This window comes from Onychomys torridus, chromosome X, assembly GCF_903995425.1.
Source record: "Onychomys torridus chromosome X, mOncTor1.1, whole genome shotgun sequence".
Classification (NCBI taxonomy): Eukaryota; Metazoa; Chordata; class Mammalia; order Rodentia; family Cricetidae; genus Onychomys; species Onychomys torridus.
In genome coordinates, this window is record NC_050466.1 from 108,782,368 (window position 1) to 108,796,432 (window position 14,065).

Below are 14,065 nucleotides of genomic sequence, written 5' to 3' on the forward strand. Positions count from 1 at the left end.
GGTTTATTTATCACCAAGTCAACAAGATAACACATAAATTCATGATTTTATAAACTCCTTTTGTTTATTCATTATATACTAAAGGTCAGGGTTTTAGGGATTATTTATACTGTTTATTAAATTTCCTAATGACATATTTTCCAAAATATATTTCTATTTCAAGGGACTAGTGAAAAAATTTAATGATTTTTGTATTTGTGTGGGTGATGTGACTGTATGTATGTCTATATGTGTCCCTGATGTGGTCGAAAGAGACATCAGATCTCATAGGACTGAAGTAACTAACAGAGGGTTGTGAGCATCCTTGTGGATGCTGAGAACTGAACCTAAATCCTTTGGATAAAGCAGCCAGTACTCTTAACTACTGGGTATTTTTCAGCTCCTTTTTATTTATTTATTTAGACAGGATCTTACCATGTAACTCTGGCTGACCTAGAAATCACTATATAAATTAGGTTGGGCTTGAACTTTCAGAGATACATCTGCCTTTGCCTCATGAGTTCTGCAAGTAAAAGTATGTACCAACTTGTATTCTGTCTTTTGCTTTGAAAATTATTATATGTAAACTTTGTTAAAATTCAATAACTATGCTTAGGGAAATGGAAATTAGAACATGACTCATATGTACTTTCATATATATATACATATTAATATTTTAAAATATATTATATCAATTGTAAATATACCATGATTTATGGCCATGTATGGTGGTTTGAATAAGAATGGTCCCCATAGGACTGTATATTTGAATACTTGGTAACAAGGGAATGGGAACTACTTGACAGAGATTAGGAAGTGTGGCCTTGTTGGAGTAGGAGTAGGTGTGACCATCTTAAAGGAACTGTGACACTGGGGGTGGACTTGGGAGTTTCAAATGTGCAAGGCAGGCCAGTCTTTCTCTCTCTCTCTCTCTCTCTCTCTCTCTCTCTCTCTCTCTCTCTCTCTCTCTCTCCCTCTCTCTCCCTCTCCCTCTCCCTCTCCCTCTCCCTCTCCCTCTCCCTCTCCCTCTCCCTCTCCCTCTCCCTCTCCCTCTCTCTCTCTCTCTCTCTCTCTCTCTCTCTCTCTCTCTCTCTCTGTCTCTGTCTCTCTCTCCTTGCTGCTTAGTGAACTGGATTTGCTGCTTAGTGAACTGGATGTAGAACTCTCAGCTATCTCTCTGGTGTCATGTCTGCCTGCTTGCCACCATGCTTCTTGCCATCATGATTATGAACTAAATCTCTAATATTGTAAGCCAGCCCCAGTCAAATATTTTCCTTTATAAGAGTTATAATTGTCTTGGTGTCTCTTCACAGCAGTAGATCATTAACTAAGGCAACATGGGACTATATACCATTTTCTTGATAATGTAATAATGATAAACTACAATTTATTTAATTCCTTTGCATTGTAAAATCTATACCATCAGTATAATATTTGAGATACTTTATTATCATTACAACATATGTATTTTTCTTAGTCTTTCTGTCTCCCAATATACCACTATTTAATCTGTTGTATTGCACATGGGTAACTGAAGGACAAAACTCAAGAAAAGTGATATCAACTTCTTAAATAATATCCTATCTTATTTTGAACAATATCTCACTAACAAAATTATATACCATTTTTGTGGTAAGTAGAACAAAGTCTCATTAATGTATCATGATGATTGGCAGCTTCTATAGAATCTATTAATGGGAAAGATAAAGGAAAAATTAGAGCAAATTAATCCAATAAATTTTTTGAGAAGCACAAATGCAGAGTAATAAATAACTTCTAATATTCACAGTTCCTTAGTAAATGGATTTTATGTTACTTTCAGGTAATTTAGTTTATTCTCCATTTTAATGTGTCACTAGTTTTGGGACATGTATGTATTTATGGAATATCCTACATGGAGTGCTGTGGGATATCTTTCTGTATGCTGTGAATATGTGTTGCTTTGATTGGTTGATAAATAAAGCTGCATTGGCCTAGGACAGGGCAGCTTAGAGGCAAGCAGGAAATCCAAGCAGAAGAAAGGAGAGGAGGGGGAGACACCAGCCACTACTGAAAGAGTAGCAAGATGCCAGCACACTGGTAATGCCACAGCCACGTGGCAACTTAGAGATTAATAGAAATGGGTTAAGTTATAAGAGCTAGCAAGTAAGAAGCCTGCCATAGGCCATATAATTGGTAATTAATATTAAGCCTCTGAATGATTATTTTATAAGTGGCTGAGGGACCATGGGGACAGGCAGGACAGGCTGGGACCGGAGAAACCATCCAGCTACACCCAAGTTACATTTTTCTATCTAATCTATATTTGCATTTTTACATACATATACTCTATAGGCTCAGAAAAACGGGAAGTATAACATTGGTTAAGTAGGGAGAATTAAAATCATTGAGGGTAAATATGGACTCTAAATGAGAATTGCCTGTATTTTTATTACTTTGCTTGGACTAGATATGTTGATTATTGCCATGTGAAGTAGAAATCAGATGCCTTTGGGTGGAGAAAATGTGTGAATTGGGAGGACAATGGAGTGATAAGTCAGTATACACAAAAATCCAGTATTTTGCTTATCACCATGCCTTCTTTTCTCTCAGGTAAATGATGAGTATGGACTTTATTAGCTATGTACTTGAACATAGAAAATATTTTGCAATCACTGTGATCTCTATTACTATTTACCTAAATCTCCTGAGTTCTAGTTTCTTCTATAGCATTAAAATTGAAGCATGTCTGCTTGTATATATTGTATATGTCATGGATATAATGACTTGAAGAGAAAGAATCAATGTCTGAAACACTGAGGGACTCCATTAGTAGTAAGGATATTACCATAGTGCTAGCCTATTATTTTTACTTCTCCATTTCAGTCTTTGTAGTTCTCATTTAAAACAAACATCTGGAGTTCTTACCAGGCTATGAAACAATTAGAAAATAACTATTGAAAGATATTAGGCGTAGTCGCAATAACTTTGATGTTCTGTTAGATTTCTGTCACATAGTAAATACCTGACATTAGTCAAGTTATTAAGATAAAAGACATATTTGGGAATGGTGGCTCACACCTGTTATCTCAACACCTAGAAGGCAAAGGCAGGCAGGTCTCTATGATTTTGAGGCCATCTTGATCTCCATAGTGTGTTCCAGGACAGCCAGCGCTAGGTAGAGAGATTTTTCTGTCACTTTACCCCCATAAAAATGGTAAAAATTATTTTGTCTTCTAGATTTGTGGAGAACATATGATAGAATAAATCAATTATCTGATTAATAAGAAACACAAGAAATGAGGAAAGAGATGGGGGTAAGGGTTCTCATAACCTCTGTTTTGAATTCACGCACCAACAGTATGAAGATTTCTCAAAATGGCCCACCACTTAAAGAGTCTACCACTTTTCAACAGTGCTAACCTGAAAAATAAGCCCAGAAAAGAAGTTTTTGGAGAATGATCCACATCTAAAATAAACCAAATGCCATTGTCTTTTCCCCTCCAATTGCTCACTGGAATGTTTATTTTCTATAATCTAAGATTATTGTCACTTAGTCAGTATCTTCCTTTTTAATGATTATTTTAAATCAAAGTCTTGATTTCATATTAAAATCTGGCTCCTGGATTGGGTTTTATAGTTGTGTAGGTTCTGGATTTGAAGGCACTATTTGTTTGTGTGTTTTGAGAGAGGGTTTCTCTGTGTAGTTTTGGTGCCTGTCCTGGAACTCACTCAGTAGACCAGGCTGGCCTCGAACTCACAGAGATCTGCCTGCCTCTGCCTCCCATGTGCTGAAATTAAAGGCCTGTGCCACCACCGCCTGGCTGGCTTTTAATCACTAATAAAAAAAAAAAAAAGAAGATGTCTGTGAGCTCATTATCATCTTCATAGAAAGACCAACTATTGCAGGCTCAGGCTATTTTCAATCTTGTCTTCTAATTTGAATTTATCAGTCTTTGTTTTCCATAATAAAATTTTTATCATCAGGTTATTATCCTACTACTATATTTGGAATCTCACATTAATTTTGTCTCAGAATGACTGGGTTTTTTTAAGGACTTAATATGATTCTGATAGAATTATTTTTTTAAGATATAGTCTGAGAATTATAATTATGTTTTCCCAAATTATGGTTTTAATAGGATAAAATAAACTTTATTATCTGAAACAGTTCTAATCCCTAATAGTTCTCATAGAGTTAATGCAGTAATTGTAAAATAATAATTGTAACCTGGCATATCTACTGGGTCCTCTACAGATACTCTAATTATTTTATGAGGAATCATTGAAAGGAGAAGGTAATCTTTAGTCTCAATCTTGCTATTTTTGGAGGAACTTGTCTACTTTCTGCATTCTGTCTGTGCTATCTTACTATCTGGAACAGTTACAATAATGAAACACAGATACTAGAATTACCTAGAGGAATAGGCATGTGCAGGACACACGTATATATGCATGTCATGCTGGCATGTGGAAGTTAGAGGAAAACGTGGCGAAATAGGCTTTCTCTACCATTTAGATCCTGGAGATCAGACTTGTGTTGCCAGGTTCTATGGCAAGTGTCTGTACCTACTGAGCCATCTTGTCAACCTGGAAAAAAATTCTACCTCTTTTTCTGTTTTTTGCTCCTCTTTAGGCTTATTAAGTTATTTACTTAAAATTTACTGAGCCTAAGTGAATACTATGATAAATGATAATTTTTGGTAAAGATGTATGGCTATGCAACTAATAAAAATGTCATAGAGGAGATGAATATTATACAATTTAGGCAACAGAATACAGTAAGACAACACGAGATACTGCCATTATTATATAAAATTAATATTTAGCTGCTTGTTACTGAAGCCTGGAAATGAGTTGTGTCTATGACCCATTCCTGACTACTGTGTAGGATACATGGGTAATTACTTTTTGCAAAAACTATTCTCTTTCTGTCCAGCTTTCCACAATCATTGCTGGCACTAAAGAAATGCCTCTGAGAAATACTGTTTATTTTATATTAATGTGATTTATGTTTGTTTAATGATTAGCATGGTTCATAAACATCCATATTTACTAATACAGACTCTACGCATTAAGTGAAAGATAAGCAATAACGATAGTTTATAGCAGAAAGTATTTGAAATATTGATAAATAATAAGGAAAATATAATCATCAAGGGAATCTTCATAGTGCTATACCAGCTTATTTGTGTCAGATGCTGAGCAAGACTTTTGCCCTTTGTAATATTCTTTACAGAAATTCATGAAGTTTTGGTACATTGTGCCCTCATTAGGCCCTCAAGATTTATTCTTCAATAAAAAGTGGGTCATGTTGAAGTTAGTATACATAGAAAAAAACAGTTTTCTTTTAATATAAGGGCTAAGACAATCAATAAAGTTCTTTTCAGTAAAACAAAAGCTGAAAAGAAATTAGAGTAAAAATATTTATAGAGGAATCATACTTGGTCCATTTCTCTTGTGGTTAAAGTGCATGGGATCAATTGAATTTTTACTATAAGGTTATACATCTATTAAGTCAGAATCATGCAGAATTCATGGATGTAGATGTTATAAAACATTCCTTAGCAAAAGACAAATATAACATCACCAGGAACAAATAGGATGATTTTGCTTATTTTAGGAAGGATCTTGTTAACATAATTGAACACTCTACGTATATTTAAATAAGACTAAAGCAGCATACAGATTGAAATGAAATGTAGCTGCATGGTAGAGTATCTGCTAGTTTGTACCTTTGTGTGCTGGTTCTGTAGTCACATGGAATTTCTGGATCATCACCCCATGCCCTCTTCACAGTTTCCTGTCTGCCTGGGGTTCATTTTAAACCATCCTATTTTCAAAGCAGAAAGCCATACTCCTAGTCTCTTATCTAAGCCATGTATAGTAATATCTGTTCTTCATTTCCTCAGGGATTTGATTAAACTTTTGTGCTAAGTCGTAGTGGTTAGGAGTAGGTTAATTAGGTTAATTAATCTATGCTGTACACTAATGAAGTACTGGGTTGTTCTAACAAAAGGTATTGATTATCTTAACCAAATTTTATCTACTTGTATATTCAAACTGTCCTTCTACTACTGAAATTTAAGACAATGTCATAGTCAATTGAAGGTATTTTTATGACTTTCATTACTTTCCTAGTCATACCATACAGACCCTGTTATAAAACCGGCTCTATTCAATTATAGGGCATCTTTTATTGCCAGTCCTGTCTCTTACTCGAGTGAATCCATCACATTCTTAGCAGGTAAATTTATGGTCTGCTATACACAAGGGGAAGCATTTCCAATTTGTTTTTACTGTTGCAAAGTAATTCTTTTGTATGTCTATATGGATCTAGAGAGAATACTAAAGATATTACAGAGTGAAACCTTGACTGAGATTGAATATTAATGGCTAAAAAAGAAACTTGTTTTGTAGAAATTCTTGAATATTGCACAAAAAGATTATTATTCTCCTTTTGAAAAAAAATGCAAAGCTTGTTGAAAAACTCTGTTTTCTTCTTTCATGGGGGTTTGACTAGAGAATGTCCTCAAATCCTCTTCATTTAATTTGAAGTTCAAAATATGTCTTTGAGTTAGACAAGACAGAAACTCTTATTTCCATAAAACAGAAAGACACTGACAAGATGTGCTCAAGTATGCCTAGCCATTTTGTAGCAAGGAGTCATTTTTTCCATGCATCCAATACAATGTAACTTCTGAGAACCAAGAATATCAAGATAACTTTATTTTGACTGATAACATATTTCTCAAGGGAAGATGCTAGACTTCACATTTCCTCTCCTTTGTCTGCTTCCCAAAGAATATAGTTTTTGTTAAGACTCAGGGAACACCGAGTTTTGGCAAAGTATTTGTTAGATGAACATAAAAACAAAGATACTAATGATTTTTTCTTTTTGATATAATATATTCAGAAATTTGGGAATATAAAATTGATTTCCCTTCATTCTTCTTACTGTAATTTACAATATGATTTAGTCTAAGAACTCCATATACTCACTTGGGTGAGGAGACATTTTATTAAGTATTATCCCGCAAAGTACTTCTTCACCCCATGAATAATGATTGAGCATATTTTGGTCAAAGGAATTTGAAATCATGTACTGGGACAAAGAATGGTGGTGGTGATGGAAAGAATGGATACTATTTCAAATAAGATAGTTTGATATGGCCTCTTGTAAGGGATGACATTTGATATGAGCTCTGAGCAATGAAGAGTCAGAGGACGACAGGTTGATGGTACAGCAAGATTTTGAGACAGAAATCATACTGTGTGTACATAACACAAAAAGTCAGTATGCTTTGAGAATGTATGGCAAGGAAATAGTGGGAGGGTATGGTGTATGAGAAGATGGACAGATTAATTGAGGTATCTTGGGGCCTTATTTGTGGAGCAATAGGAAATCCTCTCAAATGATTTTAGAGAAAGAGTGATGGTTGTACAAGTTATTTGGAAAATACCCTCAGCATGTGCTTTGTTTTAAATAGAGTCACTAAATCAGTTTGATTTTAAAGTTAGAGCTTAGGGTGTAAAATGTGTTGTTACCAGACACTTGGTCTACTTAACTTTAGTAATGTACCACCAGCCATATTGGTGAACCTAGATAATTTATTCCTGTCCACGTGGCATTTTTTTCTTAAGGCTTCTGAAATGTCTGGTAATACTTTTCCACTGTTATGATTATCTCCTGTAATCCAGAGACTATCTTTGTAGAAAGATGGATGTGGTATGTTACAGTGAGGGGTAATGACGGTGTTCTATAAGTTACTTTATTCTTTTTTTATCATTTAAAATATCATTGATGACATATTTTTATTAAATTTTATAAGCCATCTTGAAAGAACTTTGCAAATATTTTTTTTTATCTAGACTGTCAGACATAATGGTATGTATAATGTATTATTAATTTCTGGCCACATCACTCAAATGATTTCTATTAAAGCTGTAGCTTAACTTTAACATTAAATTCCACTAGTTCAAAAATTCCTTTGCCAAAAGGATGAAAGCCTATAAATACCAGGTATAAAGGACAAAATGTTTCTTTTGCTGTCTTGAGATAAAACGGTAACCTTCTCTACCATAAAGGCAACATTTCTCCTTTTACATTCTTTAAAGATTTGCTTTGTAGAACATGAAACATCCCCCCCCACACTAAAACCCAATGTTTAAGATGTACTGCAATTTAAAACACACTCACACTCATGCATGTGTGCACATATACACACCCACACTTCTTTTCCAATGTGCTTTTAAATCGCTTTCTTCTTTTGATTCACATCATTAGCAACAGCTATGGAGAAAATCTCTCAAATTGCTCAGGGAAATACAGTACTGAAAAAGAAAGATTTCCCTTTGGGTTTAACTCTGCAGTTTGCTCTAATTTTATATGACACTTTTGCCCATCATACTATGAGAGTCTTTTAAATTTTTTCCTTTCACAAGGTGAAAGAACAGTTTGCTTCTTTTAGGTGGCTGCCTTGTTCTTTACTGTTTAAAAGGAAACCACAATTTTCCTTTTATCCTTCTTTTTTCTTAGCCTCCAAGTAAGAGGCTTACCAAGGGTGGGTATTGATAGCAGTCGGACATTAAGTAATGTCTTCAATTCTCAAGCAGCTCTGTACTTGGCAGTCATTCAACACCAGTGATGAGCTAGACTTAGATTTTTTGACTTCTCATATGGGTAGTAGAGAAATTACTCAGTGATTTGCCAGTTTCTACTTCAAGGATATTTTTGTTCAAGGAAATAGGGTAAATTGGTGAGGAGGGAAGAAGTGAAGGCCACTCACAGAATCAATAATTCTTACTTCTAGTAGGCTATAGAGAATCATCTTTCTATTTACACAGTAGTTAACTATAAAATAATGAGAACAGATAGAATACTTCCTGGATACTGCCAGGTGCCAAACTATGTTCAAAATTTTACACATGCTGTATCATTCTCACAGACATCTTGTGATGTGGAATTTTCTATCTTCCATTCATTGATGCTTAAACAATTTTGGTAATTTTAGCATCAAACTGTTAGCTGAGTTTGAGATCTTACATTTTAGCAGGATCCTTATCAGGCTCACTGCCCCTCCCCCAAATTTGCAACACTTTTCTTCATAAGTAATGATTTAAAATATGGTCTGTCTGCTGATCATTGCTGTCTACAGTTAGTGCTGAGCATCTTTCTAAGTATGTAATATATGACTATTCAGAAAATCTTAGAAATATATTTTAATGGTTTCAGAATGTCTGGATCATCTTTTTGCATGTGCATACAAACCATCCTTGGCTGTACATAATAATAAAATTAGCTGTAGCACTTATCAAACACCTTGTAATAAAGACTTACAGAATTTTGAGTATTAGCAATTATAGCATTTCCCAGTATTATACTGTTGTTGGAGTCTCAGAAAACAGAAAGATGACTAGAATGATCTGCTCAAATTGACAGAGCTATTGAGTAGCGGAGCCTGAACTTAAAGTTAGTTAGACTGTCTGTATAAGTATGGTCTTAACCAAGGCATGGTAGAATATAACAGGCTTCAGTGATTTTCACATGTTTTCTTGGAAGTATAATAATAAATACTCTTGACATTATCAGCTTACCATGCTTTCAAATTCTGCATTATTATTTATCAGATGCCGAACAAAGTATTGCAATCAAATACTATAAAAAGTACCCAGAAATAATTGTTAAGATATTGTTATATTTTCCATACCCCAGCTCTAGGTCAAAATTATAGTACAGAACTGGCTGAGTCACCATTCAAAATGACTATTCTAGACTCTCTTTTAAATGTTAATGTGGTAAGCTAATACTTGTACATAGTTCCATGACAATGGAGTGTTTTCCCAGTACTTTTCTTGCCCTAACTCAGATATGCTTCTGCTATACCCTATTAATGTATCACTTCCACTTTGGACTAGTGAGATCAGTCTCAGATTTTGGTACTCTAAGCTTTGTTGTGTAATATTCCTGAAATAATTTTGGTTTGGACTGAAGTGTCTCTCTATATAATATATTCACCCAAAAGATGATTTTTTCCATTATAGTTTTGGTTCATTTGAGAATTGATAACTTTACCCAATATGATAGAATATGCAAAGATTATTTGACATACTTTCATAGGAAATTTTAGTCATATTTAACTTTCATACACACTAAGCTTTGACCATTGAGTGACTGTGCTATTGGATTGAGTAGAGAGGGTAATAGAGAAAGCTGATCTCCCTTCTTACAGACAATTCTTCAGTTGTAATATAAAATGAAAATTCCACAGAATTCCCACTTCTATCTAAGGCAGGATAGGCCTTTCAGAAGAATTCACAGTGGGGAGAAGGATGTATAAGGATTGCTCAGTATACCTGAAACTGGGAGTAAAATGAAATCATATGCTCTTTTCAAAACCAAAAATGTAGAACTGCCAATTTTGTCTATTTCTTCTTTTTTGTAGTAAACTATTCCTCTCAAGTTTGAGGGACCATAGTAGTCAAGGTCTTAACATAAATTTTACTCACAACTTAAAGATAAGGTTCAAATAATCAGGCAAAATTTAAGATATTGTTCATTTATTTGAAATTGCACCTATTTAAATTGCTGACTTTTGCCACCTAGAATTTAATATTTGCCATTTTGTTTGAGTTAGAAGACAAGGATCATTAACAATGAAGTCAGTCTTTCATCAAGGTAATCAATATGTTACTTTATCGAGTGGCTTCATTGTTCTCTACTATGTACTAGATATCTAAACATGGGATAAACATAAATGACATCTGACTTAATATTATTCAATTCTCATGTTGGTTGTTATGTCAATACCAAGATGTGCCTACACAGAGAGAGAATAATGAATAAATAAATAAGTAAAGGAAGTAAGTAGGTTAGGTCTATAGTAGCACTTGAGGTCAGGCATGGTGGGAAGTTGTTTTATTGTACAGAATTGTTTTAGCTATCCTGCATTTTTTTCCAGATGAAGTTGAGTATTGTTCTTTCCAGGTCTGTGAAGAATTGTGTTGGAATTTTAATGGAGATTACATTGAATTTATAGATTGCTTTCGGTAAGATTTTTTGTTTGTTTGTTTGTTTGTTTTTCGAGGCAAGGTTTCTCTGTAGCTTTGCGCCTTTCCTGGAACTCGCTTTGTAGACCAAGCTGGCCTCGAACTCACAGAGATCCAACTGCCTCTGCCTCACAAATGCTGGCATTAAAGGCATGTGCCACTACCACCTGGCAAGATTGTCATTTTTAATATGTTAATCCTCCCTACCCATGAGCATGGGAGATCTTTCCATTTTCTGATATCTTCTTCAGTTTCTTTCTTCAGAGACTTAAAATTCTTGTCATACAGGTCTTTCACTTGCTTAGTTCATATTACTCAAGGTGTTTTATACTAGTTGTGTCTATTTTAAGAGTGATGTTTCTCTGATTTCTTTCTCAGCCCATTTATCATTTGTATATAGGAAGGATACTGATTTTTTTTTTAGTTAATCTTGGATCCTGCTACATTACTGAAGTTGTTTATTAGCTATAGGAGTTCCCTGGTAGTTTTTGGGGTCAATTATGTATACTATCATATCTGCAAATAGGGAAAGTTTGACTTATTCCTTTCCAATTTATTTCTCCTTGATCTCCTTTTGTTTTCTTATTGTTCTAGCTAGAACTTCAAGTACTATATTGAATAGATATGAGGAGAGTGGACAGCCTTGTCTTGTTCCTGATTTTTGTGGAATCGCTTTGAGTTTCTCTCCATTTAATTTGATGTTGACTGTTGTCTTGCTGTAAACTGCCTTTATTTTGTTTAGGTATGTTCCTTATATTCCTGATCTCTCCAAGATCTTTATCATGAAGGGATGCTGGATTTTTCAGACTTTTTCAGCATCTAATGAGATGGTCATGTATTTTTTTAAGTTTGTTTATATGTTGTATTACATTGACAGATTTTCATATGTTGAGCCATCCTTGCATCTCTGGGACAAAGCCTATATGGTCATGGTGGATGAGTTTTTCCATGGGTTCTTAGATATGGTTTGCTAACATTTATTGCATATTTTTGCATCAATGTTCATGAGGGAGATTGAGTAGGAAGTAGTATTGAATGCATTGGCACGAGAGACCACTTCCTAAATATAATACCAGTAGCACAGACACTGAGAGCAACAATTAATAAATGGGATCTCCTAAAACTCAGATTTTGTAAGGCAAAGGACATGGTCAACAAGACAAAATGACAGCCTACAGAATGAGAAAAGATCTTCATGAACCCTATATCTGACAGAGTGCTGATCTCCAAAATATATAAAGAACTCAAGAAACTACACATCAAAATACCAAACAATTCAATTAAAAAATGGGCTACAGAGCTAAACAGAGAATTATCAACAGAAGGGTCAAAAGGACATTGAAGGAATTGCTCAACATCTTAAGTCACCAGGGAAATGCAAATCAAAACAACACTGAGATAAAAAACACTGATGACAGCTTATTGTGGAGATGTGGAGCAAGGGGAACACTCTGCCAATGCTGGTGGGAGTGCAAATTTGTACAGCCACTTTGGAAACTGCTCAAAATCCTTAGTCATCAGGAAAATGCAAATCAAAATGACACATGTCAGAATGCCTATGATCAAAAATATTGATAACAGCTTTTCCTGGAGAGGATGTGGAGGAAGGGGAACACTCTTCCACTGTTGGTGAGAGTCTTTACTTGTACAGCCACAATGAAAATCAGTATGGCAGTTTCTCAGAAATTTGGGAATCAATCTACCTCAGGACCCAGCAATACCACTCTTGGGCAGTACCCAAAGAATGCTCAATCATACCACAAAGACACATGTTCAACTATTTTCATATCAGCATTGTTCATAATAGCCAGAACCTGGAAACAACCTAGATGCCCTTCAACTGAACAATGGATAAAGAAAGTGTGATATATATATATATATATATATATATATATATATATATATATATATATATATACACACACAATGGAGAACTACTCAGTAGTAAAAAACAATGACAACATAAATTTTGCAGGCAAATGGATGGAACTAGAAAATATCATCCTGACTGAGATAACCTAGACTGAGGAGGACAAACATGGTATGTACTCACTCATAAGCAGATACGAGATGAAAGGCAAAGGATGACCAGACTACAATCCACTGCTCCAGAGAAGCTAGCTAACAAGGGGGACCCTAAGAGGGACACATGGATTGCCCTGGGAAGAGGAAATGGATGAGATTTCCATGAGTAGACTGAGGGCAGAGGTGACAATGGAAGGTAGGTGATAGGGGTTGAGAACATAAGGAAATGGGATGGTTAAGCTGGCACAGGGAAGGAGTGGAAGAACAGTGAAAGAAATACCATGATAGAGGGAAACATCATGGGGACAAGGAGAAACTGGGTACTAGGGAAGTTCTCAGGAGGGCCACAATAGACAACTAGCAATAGAGGAGAGGGAGGGTGCCTGAACTAGCCTACCTAGGTAATCAGATTAGTGAATACCCCAACTGCCATCACAGAGCCTTCATCCAGTAACTAATGGAAGCAGATGCAGAGATTCACAGCCAAGCACTAGGCTGAGCTCCAGGAGTCCAGTCAAAGAGAGAGAAGAGGGATTCTGTGAGCAAGGGACATCAAGACCATGATGGGGAAATGTACAGAGACAACTAAACAAAACTAGTGGGAACTCATGAACTGTGGACCAATAGCTGTGGAGACTGAATGGGACTAAACTAGGCCCTCTGTATAGATGAGACAGTTATTTAGCTTGATCTGCTTAAGGGGCCCCCTGGCAATGGGATCAGGATCCATACCTAGGGCATGAACAGAGTTTTTTGAGCCCACTGTCTATGGTGGGATACCTTACACAGCCTTGGTGCAGGGGGAGGTGCTTGGAACTCCCTCAACTGAGTGTATCAGGCTCTACTGACTTCCCACGGAAGGAGGGAGGAGAGGGGATCTGTGGTTGTTATGTAAAATGGATAAAAAAAAATGTTAATAAAAAATAAATGAGTTCAGCAGAAAACAAATGATATTCACTTCTCTTGGAAGAAAATAATATGAGCATTCACTGTGGAATGTGTTTAGAAAGAGTGCCATATTATATAATGAAAG